A 14,750-nucleotide genomic window follows, 5' to 3' on the forward strand; every position below is an offset into this window, starting at 1 on the left:
GGATGGGGTGGGGGTTGGGGAAGCACCCTTCTGTACCCTCCTCGTCTTTAGTTAGTCGGGTTGAAGGAACGGAGCTGAGAGGTGCTGTAATGTCCACCTGCCTGTAGTAGCGTAAACTCATCGGGAGGGAGAGAAGGATGTGTGTGTGTGTGTGTGTGTGTGTGTGTGTGTGTGTGTGTGTGTGTGTGTGCGTGTGTGTGTGTGTGTGTGTGAGGAGGAGGAACTGAAGGCAAAGACAACGAAAGATCCTCAGGAGTGAAAGAGAGCAGGGAAAGATGGCACCACTCTAGTACCTGATGTAATCAAGGGTAAGAAAAATCTAAGAGGCTGGTAACAATGACAGCCAGGTAAATAAATCACCACCCCCTCCCCCCCTTTCCCTGTCCAAGAGCTGTCGTCATAGTTGCTGTTTTCCTTCCTTCTTGTACACACATATACTCCTCCTCTGTTCTTTACCCCTCTCTCTCTTTGCATGCTCACTCTCTCCCTTTCTGCTCTCGCCTTCAGTCCCCCTCTCCTTCCATCTGTTTGGGCTACTTGACTAACCATTTTTTTTTTCCTTTTCACTCTTTCATCTCATGGTAAGTTAGAAAATTTTAACTGGTAGATTCCCCATGGCTTCACTGGAATAGTTGGCATCGCACCATTTAATTCACCTCCCTCCATCATCATTGCACACCCACTGTCTCCTTCATTCTGTGCGCACTCCCAGTCTCGCCTCTGTGCACATTCCCTGTGTCTTCCTGCCTCACTCTCATACCCCCTGCCTACCATCCTCCCTCCCACCACACCTCCTGCCTCCCTCCCTACCTACCACACCTCCTGCCTCCCTTCCTACCACCACACGTTCCTCCCTCCCTCTCACATTTTCTCTGGCTCCCTCCCTCCCTCACATCCCCTCTCTCCCTTCCTCTCTCTGTACACACGTTTCCTTTACCTCCCCCCACTCTGTACCAACTCTTTCCCCCCTCCCTTTATGCTCTCTTGCTAGTCTCGCCTCCTTCCCTTTATGCTCGATACGTATGTATTCCCTTCCCCTCCCGCGTTTCTCCCCTCCCTAATCTCATATTTCATCCCTGGACACTCCCTGCCTCCATAATTATACATCCAAAGCCTTTTTTCCTCCTACTCTGAACTCCCTCATAGTTTATTAAATTTTCCTCCTGTCGTCTCTCCATGTCTTTTAGTTTCCTTTCATTCCTTTTACCCTCTTCATTTTGTCATGTCACGTGGATTCCTTTCCACGCACTGTTTTTCAATGTCTGTTCCTTTACTTCCTATGCATTCCTTTTGTCCCCTGCCTCTATTATATCAGTTCTCTCTCACTGTCTCTCCATTCTCTCTCCATATCTCTCCTCCTTTCGTAACTGATTGATCCCTTTCCTCGTGCTCTCTTTCCATGCCTCTTTATTTACTTTCCCATTACTGTTTATTGCTCAGCTCCTCTCTTCACTTCTTTGCTCGTGCTCTCTTTTCTTGGGTCTTTATTTACTCTCTTCCTCTCAGCACCTCTTCTAGCATATCGAGTCCCGTTATTGCACATCGTCATTTGCATGCATTGGTTGGCCCCCATGATAGTCGCAGGCGGCCTTATATACAAGACGCTAATGCCTGATATGAAAGAAATTAATGGGGACACGAAACAGGCTCTGGTTGACCATTACTTTTAAGTATTACATCGTGCTAAATTCTTTGTAGCACCCGACCCAGTTCAGCGTGGGTGGAATAAATTGTGTGTGTGTGTGTGTGTGTGTGTGTGTGTGTGTGTGTGTGTGTGTGAGTGATGGAAAAACGTCATTAATGCAGCTGTTTTTTTACCGCCTTTTCACCGGCAAAGAGGAAAGACCGGTGACCACTTTATAATAGGTGAGGACGTTGCTTAGTTTTTGCATCGGTTTTTGAGGCTACATATTATTGGTATTATTTCTAACTTTTTTTTGCGATTGTCATTATTAGTTTATATAATCTGTTTAATCATAATGGCAGCTAGGTGGTTTATTTGCGAAGTGTATTATTGTTTTACTTAGGACTTGGATTTAAAAATAGTTATGGGAGACGGTGGGAGTGAGAGAGTTAGAGATAGGTAGGTAGGTAGGTAGATAAGGATTAAAGGTAAACATTATGAGGCGCTTGTCTGTGGTGCTCATTTCCGTAACTTAGGTGCAGTGTGCAAAATAAATCACTAAGGAAGAGGCGCTACGAAATCTCCATTGAAGGCACTCTGAATACGACTCCAGTGGCTGATGGTTTGTGAGGTTAGCTTTGTCGCACCTCGCCTCCGACACTTTCTCCCAGGTCGTGTGTGTGTGTGTGTGTGTGTGTGTGTGTGTGGCCTCTGTGTCACCCCGGAGCCATTGTCTGCACTCGCCGCTACGCTCTGCTTTTGTTGTCTCTGTTCCTGTCTGCTGTTGCCTGCTCTTCTGCTCCCACAGTTAATGACTTCGCTGTTGCTACCTCGCCACTGCGCTTTCCTGTTGCCTCTCTCCTTTCTGTTGTTCCTGTTGCCCCTTTCTGTTGTTCCTGCTGCCTCTTTCTGCTCGTTCTTCTGCTCCTTTCTGCTGTTCGTGTCTGCTTCTCCTGCTCCCTCAGTTAATAATGACTTTGCTGTTGTTATGGTCTTGCCTTGCCTCTTATGTTTTTTTGTTCCTTTCTCTTCTGCTGGTGCATTCTCCACCTACCGTCCTAATGCTACTTATTCTTCTGTTACCACATTTTTTTTACGTGTTGTTAGTAACTTTGATGAAGCTGTTGCCTCGCTGTCTGTTGGGCTTTTTGTTCTTGCCGTTTTGCTGTTGCTGTCTCCGCGTGGTATTGTATTTTTGGCCGTGCTGTCCAGTCCTATTACCTCCTACTCTTCGTGTTCTTCATTTTCACTATAGTCGGTTTGTTTTTTCCTTATTACTATGAGTCACTTGCAGTGGTTTATTTTGGTTGCATAAAATTTGATGAGTATTAGAGTATTAGTTATAAGGTATCAGTGAGTCTCCTTGGTTACTGATCACATCGACCCTCTAATCCAAGTACGCCTGGTCATCAACTGAGCTGAAAAGGGTTTGGAATCTTAATCAGGTTAGAACACACACACACACACACACACACACACACACACACACACACACACACACACACACACACACACACACACACACACACACACACACACACACACACACACACACACACACACACACACACACACATCTCTACCTTCTCTTTGCCTGTACTACATCTTTCTTTTATTGTTTCTACTACAGACTTACAACCCTGACATCCAAACGCTTCTTTAATCCCGAGAACCATTATTGCCGCTGATGACATGGTGGGCGTGGCTGCGTTAAGTGGAGAGAATCAGAGCAAGTGGTCCGGGCGGCACTTGTGGCTACGGGTAATCTCTCTAAATGACTGGCCGGGGTAGTGTCTGCACCAGTAACCCTCCATCTCGCCTCTTCTCACCAGCCTTATCATCAGCCAGGAGCATCACCGGCCCACAAAGCAAATATATTAATGATAGTGTGGTAATAACAGTGCCGTTCAGTTTTCCTGGACGAGAGGACTTAAGAGAGTACCTTCTTGTCTTAAGGAGAGCCTGACGTAAAATAATCACGGTGCATTTGAGTGTTATTAAATACTCGTAGAAGGAATTGCTTAGTTTCATATTAGCGGAAGAAGTTTGTTATGTCTCAGAGGCATTTATAAATCCCTTGAATGTGAGTTTTCTTAAGTTCATGTGAGCAGAGGTCTTATACAGGATGATGATGATGATGATGATGAAACACACATCCAAGTGGTGCAGTCCTATGCGTATCGACTGGCCTGCGAAAAAAAAAAAAAAAAAAAAAAAAGTAGCCACAGTGGATTATGCATTCTGCCCTCAGCTTTGTAATGTAAAATAGAGTATGCCAGATGAAGAAGACCAAGGTTAATTCAAAGCATTAATTGGATCTGAGTTATAAGAGGAGGATATTGTTATGAATTTGCAAAGGCTATATTCCTCTCCTTCACCTTACATTTTTCTTTTCTTTCGTATCTTTCAGTCCGGGATGAACCAAAGTCTTCTAGTGTTTTATTTTGCTCCTGTGTGATTTTTCCTTCGTGTTCTTGCTGAGGGTTTGAGCACGCCCCTCGTCTGGCCAGTTCAGTCACCTCTCCCTTCCTACACCCAGCTCCTCAGTCCTCCCATCTAACTTCATCCCTCCCCTCTAACTTTCCCCCTCCTCTCTAGTTTCCCTCCCATCTCTAACTTTCCTCCCTCCTCTCTGATATTCCCCTTCCCCCCAATTTTCCCCCGCCTGTTTAACTTTCTCCCCTCCTCTCTAACATCCCCCTTCGCTAAATTTCCCCTCTTTAACTTTCCCCTCCTCTGTAGCTTTCCCCTTCTCTTTAATTTTCCCCCCTCTCTAACTTTCCCCCTCCTCTAAAACTTCCCCCACCCCTCTAACTCATCCCCTCAAATCTCATCATCCCCTCTTTCCTCCCCCCTCCCCTCCTTTTCGGGCATTCTCCTCCCCTCTAAGCTCTTCCCACCCTCCCTGTCTCACCCTCGCCCTCCGTTGTCCACCGTTTTAATCTCCATCTTCAAGTTTGACCTTATTCGCGACATTTATGGGTTGAGTTTACAGCTTACGCTAATTTTCAAAAGCAGAGAGAGAGAGAGAGAGAGAGACTTGAGTAGGAAAAAATTAGATGCAAAATATTTATACGAAAATTAACAGAAGTTCGAGAGGTAGGGGAAAGGCAGAGGAAAGGACACAGAAGGAGACACGCAAAGAAACAGCAGACAAAGACAGAGTGAGACAGAGGGAATACACCCCTGAGAGTTGGAGTGGGGGGAGAGGAGGAGTGAGTGGGGGAAGGGGAGAGGAGAGGAGGGAGGCTGGGGGTAGGGGTGATGATAAGGGGGAGAATAGGGAATGGAGAGGGAGTGGGAAGGGTGAGTGAAGAAGAGACAGGAGAGGAGAGAAGGGAGGGGGAAGGTTAGGGGAGTAAGGGGTGCAAATGGAGGTGGGGAAGTGATGGGAGGGGAGCGAGGTTGAAGGCTGGAAGGGGGAAGGAGGGGGTGGGGGGGGTTCTGCTCAAGCGGCCACCTCACGCCCGGCACAGGTAGAGGCGCGACTAATTAATTAAAGATCTATCAAGGTAGGGGTGGATCCGGGGGTCTCGCTGCACGTACTGTCAACACACAAGGATGGATGGCTCTGTGCACACTGTCTCTCTCTCTCTCTCTCTCTCTCTCTCTCCACTTGATCTTTTCCCTCGACTCTGCTTGCCTTATCTTTCTCCGATCATGCTCTCTCGACTTTGTTTTATGCTCTCGAAGTGCTATGTATCTTTTTTTATTTTTATTTATTTTTTCTAAGTTCTGTCTCCACTCTCTCGTCAAATTTCTCTTTCTCCTCAGTTTTGATCTTCTCAGTCTCTCCTCTCTCCTCTTTCTCTTGTGTCTCCTCCGCCTCTTTTCTCCATTCGCTTCTCTTGTCAGTCTTTCCTGTCTCCTCTTAGTGTTGTCTTCCCTCTTCTCTTTCTCCTCGAATTTCTCCTTCTTTAGTTTCTTTTCTCAGTCTTCTCTCTTAGTTTCTCTAGTTCTTAGTTCTTTTCTCCTTTCTGTTCTCTCTCTCTCTCTCTCTCTCTCTCTCTCTCTCTCTCTCTCTCTCTCTCTCTCTCTCTCTCCTTTCGTGTGTCTTCTCACCTTCTTCAGCCTGTGTGTGGAGTTATAAGGGCATGAGAGTTACACTGTTCATCACGCACAGCAAACTAAAGCACACACACACACACACACACACACACACACACACACACACACACACACACACACACACACACACACACACACACACACACACACACACACACACCGTGTGGGGGTGGGTGTTTGATCGCCAGCGGGTAAGAGTCTGAGGCTGCATTAATTAAATAAGAACCAAAATAAAAACCACTTAATTTTCCTCAGGGGAATATTTAAGATAGGAATTGTAAATGCCAGAAGGTGGAACAGACTTCTTAATTACCAAGGTGTATCAATAAACTTTCATTCTCTCTCTCTCTCTCTCTCTTATTATTTTCCCGTCCTATTTGTCGTTTTATCTCGGCGTTATATTTTCGCGATCCGGATAAAGGCCGCGTAGGAGGAGCGGCATCCACCATTTTCCGTGTTCTGTTTTGTAAGTCGAATATAGAATGCGGAAAGAAATAAAAATATTGTGGAGTGAGTCATGCACCTCTGTCAGGGCTCAGTGCTTACCCCCCATGTAGCCCGAGGGCGTATTTATCTATCTAAGCTATCTGTCTATCTAATGTCAATCAACAATCTGTCTCTCCTATCTGTACATTATCTGTCTATTTGTATATCTAATGCCTGTCTGTATATCAGTGTTTATCTATCTATCTGTCTGTCTGTATCTGTCCATCAGTTAATTTTTCTGTCTCTTTGTATATCTGTTAGTTTTTTATTTATGTATGGATTTCTTTAAGGCTGAAGGGATTAATGAATGAAATATTGTGCATTACAAAAAAAGCAGTAACTTTATTATACATATTTTTTAGTATATTTTCATGGGATATTTTTAAGGTTCTCCTCGACTGGCGTAAAAAAAAATGTGAGGAAAAATAAAAGACGCGTCAGAAAAAATGGAACTGACTTGCACACAATATATCCAGAGTGAGAGAGAGAGAAGGAGAGAGAGAGAGAGAGAGAGAGAGAGTGTGTGTGTGTGTGTGTGTGTGTGTGTGTGTGTGTGTGTGTGTGTGTGTGTGTGCGCGCGCGCGCGCAAGCCTTTATCTAGCAGGTGGACACAGTGGGGTGGAGTTTTAAAGAGCAAGGCAGCAAAAAACACCACGAAAAAACACGCATGGACAAACTGAGGCGAGACAAGGGCAGTGTGGGCATTGCAAGAAACCTCTACTATACTCCTTTCACTCTAACTTGGCCTAAAACTGCAATCTCTCCACTGTGAATGCTGAGTTGTAACAGCAGATTAACAACTGAATATACGGCTAGTCACGAAGAAGTGCTGTGGGAAAGATGTAGAGCCGTAGCAATGTCTTTTTCTGCCACTGAGCTACGTGAAGATAAGCTACGAAAAAGTTGCAATTCTGGGCCAAGTTAAGGTGAAATGAATATAGTGAAAGATAAAGGTTGCTTATTATTTAATGTGAATTGATTTTTGAGTGAGGTTCTTTCTCCTATATATCTCATTTTATATATATATTTTTAATCATCTGATCATGATTTTGAGTTTACGTTTCTCTGCGCATTATATTTTTTTAGTTTTGGGTTAGCATCTCTTGTCATTTCTTTCATTTTTTATACATTCTTTCTGTAAATTTTTAGTTCCAGATCTTGAGTGTGCATTTTGCCTGGTACCGATTTTTTCCCATGTATATTTTTTTGAGCTGGTGTAAGGTTCATCCTCGCAGGTTTTATTTTTTAGTTGTTTTTCTTAAATTTTCGTTCTGGTTTCTAAGTTAACGTTTTCCCTGGTAGATATTTTTTGCCATGAGGATTATAATTTTTGAGTTCATGTGAGGCTCTCTCTTTGGTCTCATTTTTTAAGGTATTATTCTTCCTGCTTTTTTTCTTTTTGGATTTTGAGTTTGGATTCTGCCAGATATATAGATTTTTTACTGACGGACTTGTATTTTTTGAGTTGGTGTCTGGTTCATTCTCCCACTGGTCTCATTTTTTATTTTTTTATTTTAACTTTTTTGGATTTCGGTTTTGAGTTTGCATTTTGTTCCAGTCGTCTTCCTTTTACAGGTTTTATTCTCATGGGCCCTTTCATTTTGCGCTTTCTCTTTGAATTTGCGTTTTTACCGTGGCCCATTGCTTTTTGTATGTTTATTTTTTATTTTCGAGTTTGTTTTTTGCCTCTCTTTTTCCTCCCGTGAGCATTATAGAGGGAAGATCAAAGGCTTCCCCTCGCTTCACTGTTTCACCTCAAAGATTCACCTTTTTTATTTTTTTTAGTTTTTTATTTTTTTGACCTTTTTCGTGGACTGTTTTGTGGTTGGATTTTTGTTTCCTTGTTACTATAGGTTCTGTGTTAGTCGTGGGAGGCAGCTAAGCATGGGAGGTCTGTACATGGGAGAGTATAATGCTTCATGGTGGAGTTGGGAGGAGGGAAGGAGAGACACAAGATACAGGAAAAAAAAAAAAAAAAAATATATATATATATATATATATATATATATATATATATATATCTCAAGCAGTGAAATTTGTTAATGAAGGTTGTATCCTACCCCTTCATTTCGATCATTTTCCCCAGGGCTGAAGAAAATCATCTGTAAATAGAAAAAGGAAAATATTTGAAGTTTATTATGGTTATTATTATTATTATTATTATTATTATTGTTGTTGTTGTTGTCGCTTATTCCTTTATTTATTTATTTTGTTTTCATTTTTTTCGTGAGGGCTGTGGTCTTATTTTCCCCGCTCTGCCCCTCGCTGGCCTCCACCCAAACCTCGCCCTCGTGTTGATGCTCACCCTCCACCTCGAAAATATTAACTGAAAAGTGTGTATAAATTATGTTGATATTGATTCTTACCAAGTCCAACGCGAAAATATTACCGTAATAGTCTTAAGAAGATATGTTGGTTAAAAGTAAAGCTTAAACAGGACTCTGGGCTCTTTTTGTTACCGTATATATATTTTTTCTGTAATGAAATTCTAGCTGTTAATTATATTTACGTGTAGAATATATATATAGTGCAAGGAACCGTCAAAATAAACTAAAACTGAACCGTCGACAAAGCATGACAAACGCAACAGATGGCTTTTACGCTTCATGATAATTTTGAAACCGGCAGGAAAAAGTAAGATAAAGTGCATCCCTTCTTTCCATATGTTTTTTTTTTTTTTCTTGTAACCTTAGCTGGATGTTATTTTCAGTTTTTAAGTCTTTCAGGAGATCATCATGTTATCCAAGGCTTATCAAAGTTTAGGAAGAGTGCAAAACCTGTCCCTTGTTCTCAGTTCATGTTGGTTCCTTTACTGTTCTGCTGACATTGAGGCTTGTATCCTCGTCGGGTAAGGAAGCTCCCTAACACCTCTTCCTAAGCGATTTATTTTGCTCATTACTCCTTACTCTTCTGTGTCACTGAAAAATCCAACCACCACCAAAGTCAGCATAAATAGCACACAAATCTGTACTAACCAACCGGATCCAAAAATAAGTTGCTGAGGAAGAGGTGCTAGGGAGCTTAACCGACGAGAATACGGACCGCGGAGATTAATTATTACACCTGCATTTAGAGAGCCCCTTCGATAGCAGTAAATAAATAAATAAATAAATAAAAATAATAATGATAATAATAATGATGATGATGAAAATAATAATAATAAAATCGTGTGGAAATGGCTGGAATAAAATAGATAACAGGCCATCTAGTGAAGAGGTTGAAAGTGTTGGGTTCCCAGTAACAGCACCACCACCAAAACACCTCTGGGCCAATATTACATACAGATGGCGATGCAGAGATTTGTAGCGGGTGTTTAGCGGCGGAGGGAGACGCTGAAATAGCCGCTAACATGACACCCCTGCTTCGTCATGGCGGCGGGGCGGGCAGGGGGAAACATGGGATTGGTCTGGGCAAGCACTTTCAATGTTGCTTCTCCGACCTGCCCTCTAGGATCCCAACACCCCTTCCCTTGCTGTTTATTCTGCTCGTGACACCCCAATATTGTCTTTGATGTTTTAATTTACGTCTATATGTGATTTAAATGAGGATGTGAAGGTGGGATGTGGAATAAATCGCTCAGGAAGAGGTGTTACGAAGCCTCCAGCATCACCTAGAATACGGCTGTTAGGTAGATGTAGACACACTATGGCTGAGACTTGCCTGTGGTGTAAAGGGAAGTGTTTACGCTGCTCCCTACCTGCCTCCGCTGATCACTGTTATCACGCAGCTGTTTTTCCGGCAAGTAGGGGCCTGTCACCTGTGATTTACCTTAGTTGCCCCCCGTCTGTCTCTCCCTGCCCTGCCCCGTTCAAACCCGCTCCACCCCACTCTTCTCAACCCCTCCCCGCCCCACTCTTCTCAACCCCGCCTTACCCCAGTCCTCTCAGCCATGTCCCCCCCCTCTCAATCCTCTCAACCCCGCCACACCCCACTACTCTCAACTCCGCTTCACCTCATTCTGCTCCGCCTTCAATCCTCTCTTTGCCCCGCCCCGCTTCGCCCCGACCCAGGCACCTCTACTGGCCTCCTCACACCTGACACTTCCGGATTTTTTTTTTTTTTTTTTTTTTTTGGGGGGGGGACTACTAACCTCTTCAACCCGGCGACTTGTTTATGCATTTATGTATTTGATTATATGTTTGATGGTGCGTGAAGACGTGTATCGTACCTGATGAGGCGTGACAAATGTTTTTCTGTGAAGTTCGTAGCAGGGTGTGGTAATGTGCATTGACCCGCCCTTCATTGCATTGGAGTTGCTTGATGTATGACTGTAGATTCCCCTGCTTTCACACCTACCACCTCCACAGATAGATAGATAGACAGATAGATAGTTAGATAGATAGATAATTAGGTAGATAGATAGATAGATATTTTAGTAACTACAACCACAATATTAAATAACATTCACGTGGCGCCACCCACCCACGCACCCACATCTGGCGACACTCCTACTCACTTCTGCTGACGCCCACTGTCTTTCCCTTCCACCATCACCAGCACACCTGACACAGTCCCCCCACCCCCTTTCTAAAATGCATCGCCTGCCATTCTTGACAGAATCTCTATTTTTTTTTTTCCAACACCCCTCCTTCGCCACTTCTGACACTCTTTTCTTCCTATTCTTTCTCTTTGGCACAGACTTTCCGACCACTTCATTCTTTCCTCTTTTTCAAACACACCTCTCACACTTTCCCTGACACTGTTTTCCATTCCCTTCTTGCACACTTGACATTAAGTTTCAGACACTCTTAGTTTCATTCACTTTTCTCATAATAGTCTGTCCCCTCCCTCCTCTGCTTACGTTCCCCCCTTTCCCCGTCCTTCTGTCCCTACCTGTCTTCCTTCCTTTCTCCTTTCAGTCTCTTCCACTTAGTCGCTTTTGCTCCTTTCTTCTTTACCTACATTCCTTTCCCCCTTTGCCCTTCTCTCCGTCTTATCTTTCCTCCTTTCTCCCTCCCCTTCTGCTTACTTGAGTTTGCTTCTCTTTCCTTCCCGTCCCGTCCTTCCTTCCTTTCTCCTTCCCATCCTCTCTACTTACCCGACTGCCCCTTACTCCCACCCTTCTTATGCTATCTTTCCTTGCCTGCTAACACGCCTCCTTCTTCACCTGCTCCTCACCCTGCTATCGCCCCGCACCTAACCACATCGTCCCTCCGTGTATCTCATTCCCGGCAATCACCTGCTTATGAGGGCGGTGATGATGGCCCCAAATGACGAGAGTGAAGATACTGACGGCACCTGATCACCAGTTCTCAGCACCCGTCCTCCGTCCCAGTCTTTACGCAAACGATGGGTGCCCTGCGCGCCGTAAATTCACAAAAGGCGGTAACTGCGCGCGGAGCAGACTGCGCTCGAGAGTAAGTTACCGGCGGTGATGGAGGCTTGAAAATGGTCTAGCTTGGCAGGAGCACCGACCTCACTCATCTTTCTTTTTTCTTGCCTCTCACTCTTCATTTTCTCCTGCCACTCACTCCACTTTGCTCATCTTTTTATCTCACGACCTCACTCTTTTTCTTTTGTTTCATTTTTTTCTTCCCTTTCACTCCACCTTAGTCTTTTTTTTTTTTTATACCGCTCGCTCGGTGTTATCTCTCTCACTCACTTTTACTCTCCCATGGTTACCTTCCCTCCCAGATACTTTTAATATAACCTCACAATCATTATTCTTGCCTAACCGTAGTTTACACTGTATATATCTCATCTTACACGCTAAGCTTATTCCCTCTCGTTGTTTTCCTCCTTCCAGGCCAGCTCATGATCCACACCTCTCGTTACTTCGCACTTGGTCGTCCTTTATCTCTTCCCCTCCGTACCTGCTACCCTTCGTCGCCTCCCTTCATCACTAAACACTCTCCTTGCTCATTATCTTCCCAGGCAACTGTCTTTTTAAAGTTAACATCTTCATTACAGCTCCATATTTATAACCAACCAACCTTGCTATAGTGCTTAAGATCACCCCCTTCTTTTGACCTCGGAAGTTATCCTTTGGGCCCAGACCCAATCCTAATCTAACCTTGTCTCATCTACTCCCCTTATCTTTCCCATTCCCCACACCCTCTTACGCTTTTCCCCCTCCCATCGTCCCACACTTCTCCCTCTACGTGTCGTCTACCCGAACTCCCACATTCTTCTTTATTTCACCCTCTTCGCTTTCCCAGCCTCTCTGATTATGTCTGCCACTTCCTATATTCATCCTTGCAGTGTTCTGAATTCCCACTTTCCTTTTCACTGCATATAATTTCCTTAATTTTCTGTTAATCCTCCCACCCATCACCCCATTCCTCCTTTCCCTCACCCACTTGCCCTCTCACCCACCACCCCATTTTTATACTCACCCCCCCTCCTACTCCCACACCCACCCACCCACCATCCCATCCTCCCATCCACCCTGCCATATTCCCACTTATCCTGTTTACCCACCCACCACCCCATTTCCCACTCTCTCCCACTCACCATTCCGTTTTTCAACCCACCCACTGAGTCACCATCACATTTTGCCACCCACCCTCTCACCCACCATTCCATTTTGTCTCCCACCTTCGCACTCACCACCCCATTTTCCTGACACTCACTCACCAATTTATTCTCCACTTACCATCCTAACTCCGCTCGCCCACCCTCCCACTTCAGCACCCACCCTCCCACCCACTAACCCGCCCACTCCATTTTTCCACCCAGCCCCCCACCCTCGCCCAGACGTCGGTAAAAGCTAGGTGAACGAATTCCCTGGAGACTGCGGGTTGGGTGGGAGGGTCATGGCGCCCCGTCCCTGCCCTTATACGTAGACCGGCGGAAGGGTGCGCTCTGGATGGACTGGGGAGGATGACCCGGGGATGGTAGGAGTGGTTGTGGTCGTGGTTGTGGTGGTAGGAGTGGCCGTGGTCGTGGTTGTGGTCGTGGTTGTGGTGGTAGGAGTGGCCGTGGTTGTAGTGGTAGAAGTGGTTGTGGTTGTGGTTTTGGTGGTAGGAGTTTGGTGAGTGGTAGGTTGGGGTGGTAGGAGAGGTTTTAAGGGTAGTAGTTTTTTTTGTTCTAGTGCGAGAAATGGTTGTGGCTGGCTGTGGTGGTGGTTGTGGTAGGAATTTCATGAGTGGTGTGTGGTGGTGGGAGTGTTTATCGTAGTGCTTGTAGAAACTTGAGGAGTGGTAGTTAAGTGTGTGTGGTGGGAATGTTGGTGGTCGTGGTGGTGGTGGTAAGAGTTTGATGAGTTGTATTTGTGTGTGGTTGCGGTAGGAAATTGATGAGTGGTAGTTCAGTATTGTGGTGGGAGTGGTAGTATGATTTTGACAAAGTGGTGGTGTTGTGTGGATGTGATGGTGGTTTTGGTAGGAATGTATTTGGGTGGTAGCAAGAATCAACTACAAAAATACGTAACCGGATTGAAAGAATTTAAGAATACCATCATACCTCTTAATTTCTCATTCCAAGGACAATGAGTAAGTCGTGTTGATCATCTTTTCAGTTAAGTAGAGACGCCGTGTGGTGTTTATTTTCCCGGTGAGAAATTAAGTGCCCATTTAACCTCGTCACTGTTAGAGGCTTCCCTGAGCTGAAAATAGTGTCAGGCGTTGGTCAGAATACATTGTTAAGTGTGCCTCGGCCGTCTTTCCCCTTGATATGCTTAATCTGTACCTTCATTATTTTTTTAACATTTACCTTGCTTCTTCTAGGTACGACGCTGCAGTGAATCGTGGGTGGAGAGAGAGAGAGAGAGAGAGAGACTGTATTTTCATGCTAGACTTTTATATTACTCTCTTCAGTACGTTTGCAAATTTTACACGTACATCATCTCCAAAGCATCCTGAAACACTGATAAGTCACGTGAAAATTATTGCTCTTGGTACTGACAGGTATAATGAATGTGAGGGAATTACGAGCTGCCATTGCAAGGTGTGCAGTTAGGGACAATAATACCATTCCATCTTTTAGTCGAGTAATTCTGGAACCTGTACATAATATCCAGAAAACTGTGTGGGTCTTCAGTTATCTTACTAGGTTCCAGAAGTCACCGCTCACTGTCTCCTTATTTATCGCTAAGAAGTGGATTATTATTTATGTCCGCAGATGTTACCACTCACTGTCTTCTTATTTATCGTAAAGAAGTGGATTAATATTTGTGTCCGCAGATGCACCGCTCACTGTCTTCTTATTTATCGCTAAGAAGTGGATTATTATTCATGTCCGCAGATGTTCCTATAGTGGCAGCAACGTCTGTGGTCCCGTGTACAGTGCTGGGCGTGTCAGTGCCGCTAGAAACAAGGTCCGATGTAGTTTATTGCGAAGGCTTGTAATTAGCGTCCTCCTGTAACTGATGATAATGGTGGCCTTCATCATCTGGCCACGGGTTTTAAAGTTAGGAGTTAATGCTGTAAAAAGTTTGTGGATAAAGAGTTATTAACGTTAGAAGTTCGTGGCGTAAAGAGTTTCTGGATGAAGAGTTATTAAAGTTAGAAATTTTGTGGTGTAAAGGGCTAGTGTGTAATTATTTAGAGTTTGTGGTTGAAGAGTAAGTGTTGAGGGATGAGCACGTTCACTGGCTGTATAATTATCCGACACTAAATGTAAGTTTTAAAGA

At 44.4% G+C, this 14,750-nt stretch overlaps 1 protein-coding gene across 1 annotated transcript in view; it reads left to right on the top strand.

The window, feature by feature from the left end:
• for (cGMP-dependent protein kinase for) overlaps positions 1–14,750 on the top strand; it is an 884,581-nt gene that overhangs the window by 95,609 nt on the left and 774,222 nt on the right. The window lies entirely within an intron of this gene.

The sequence above is a fragment of the Coenobita brevimanus genome, chromosome 71, assembly GCF_032717465.1.
Source record: "Coenobita brevimanus isolate Jiangsu-jjx chromosome 71, ASM3271746v2, whole genome shotgun sequence".
Taxonomy (NCBI): domain Eukaryota; kingdom Metazoa; phylum Arthropoda; class Malacostraca; order Decapoda; family Coenobitidae; genus Coenobita; species Coenobita brevimanus.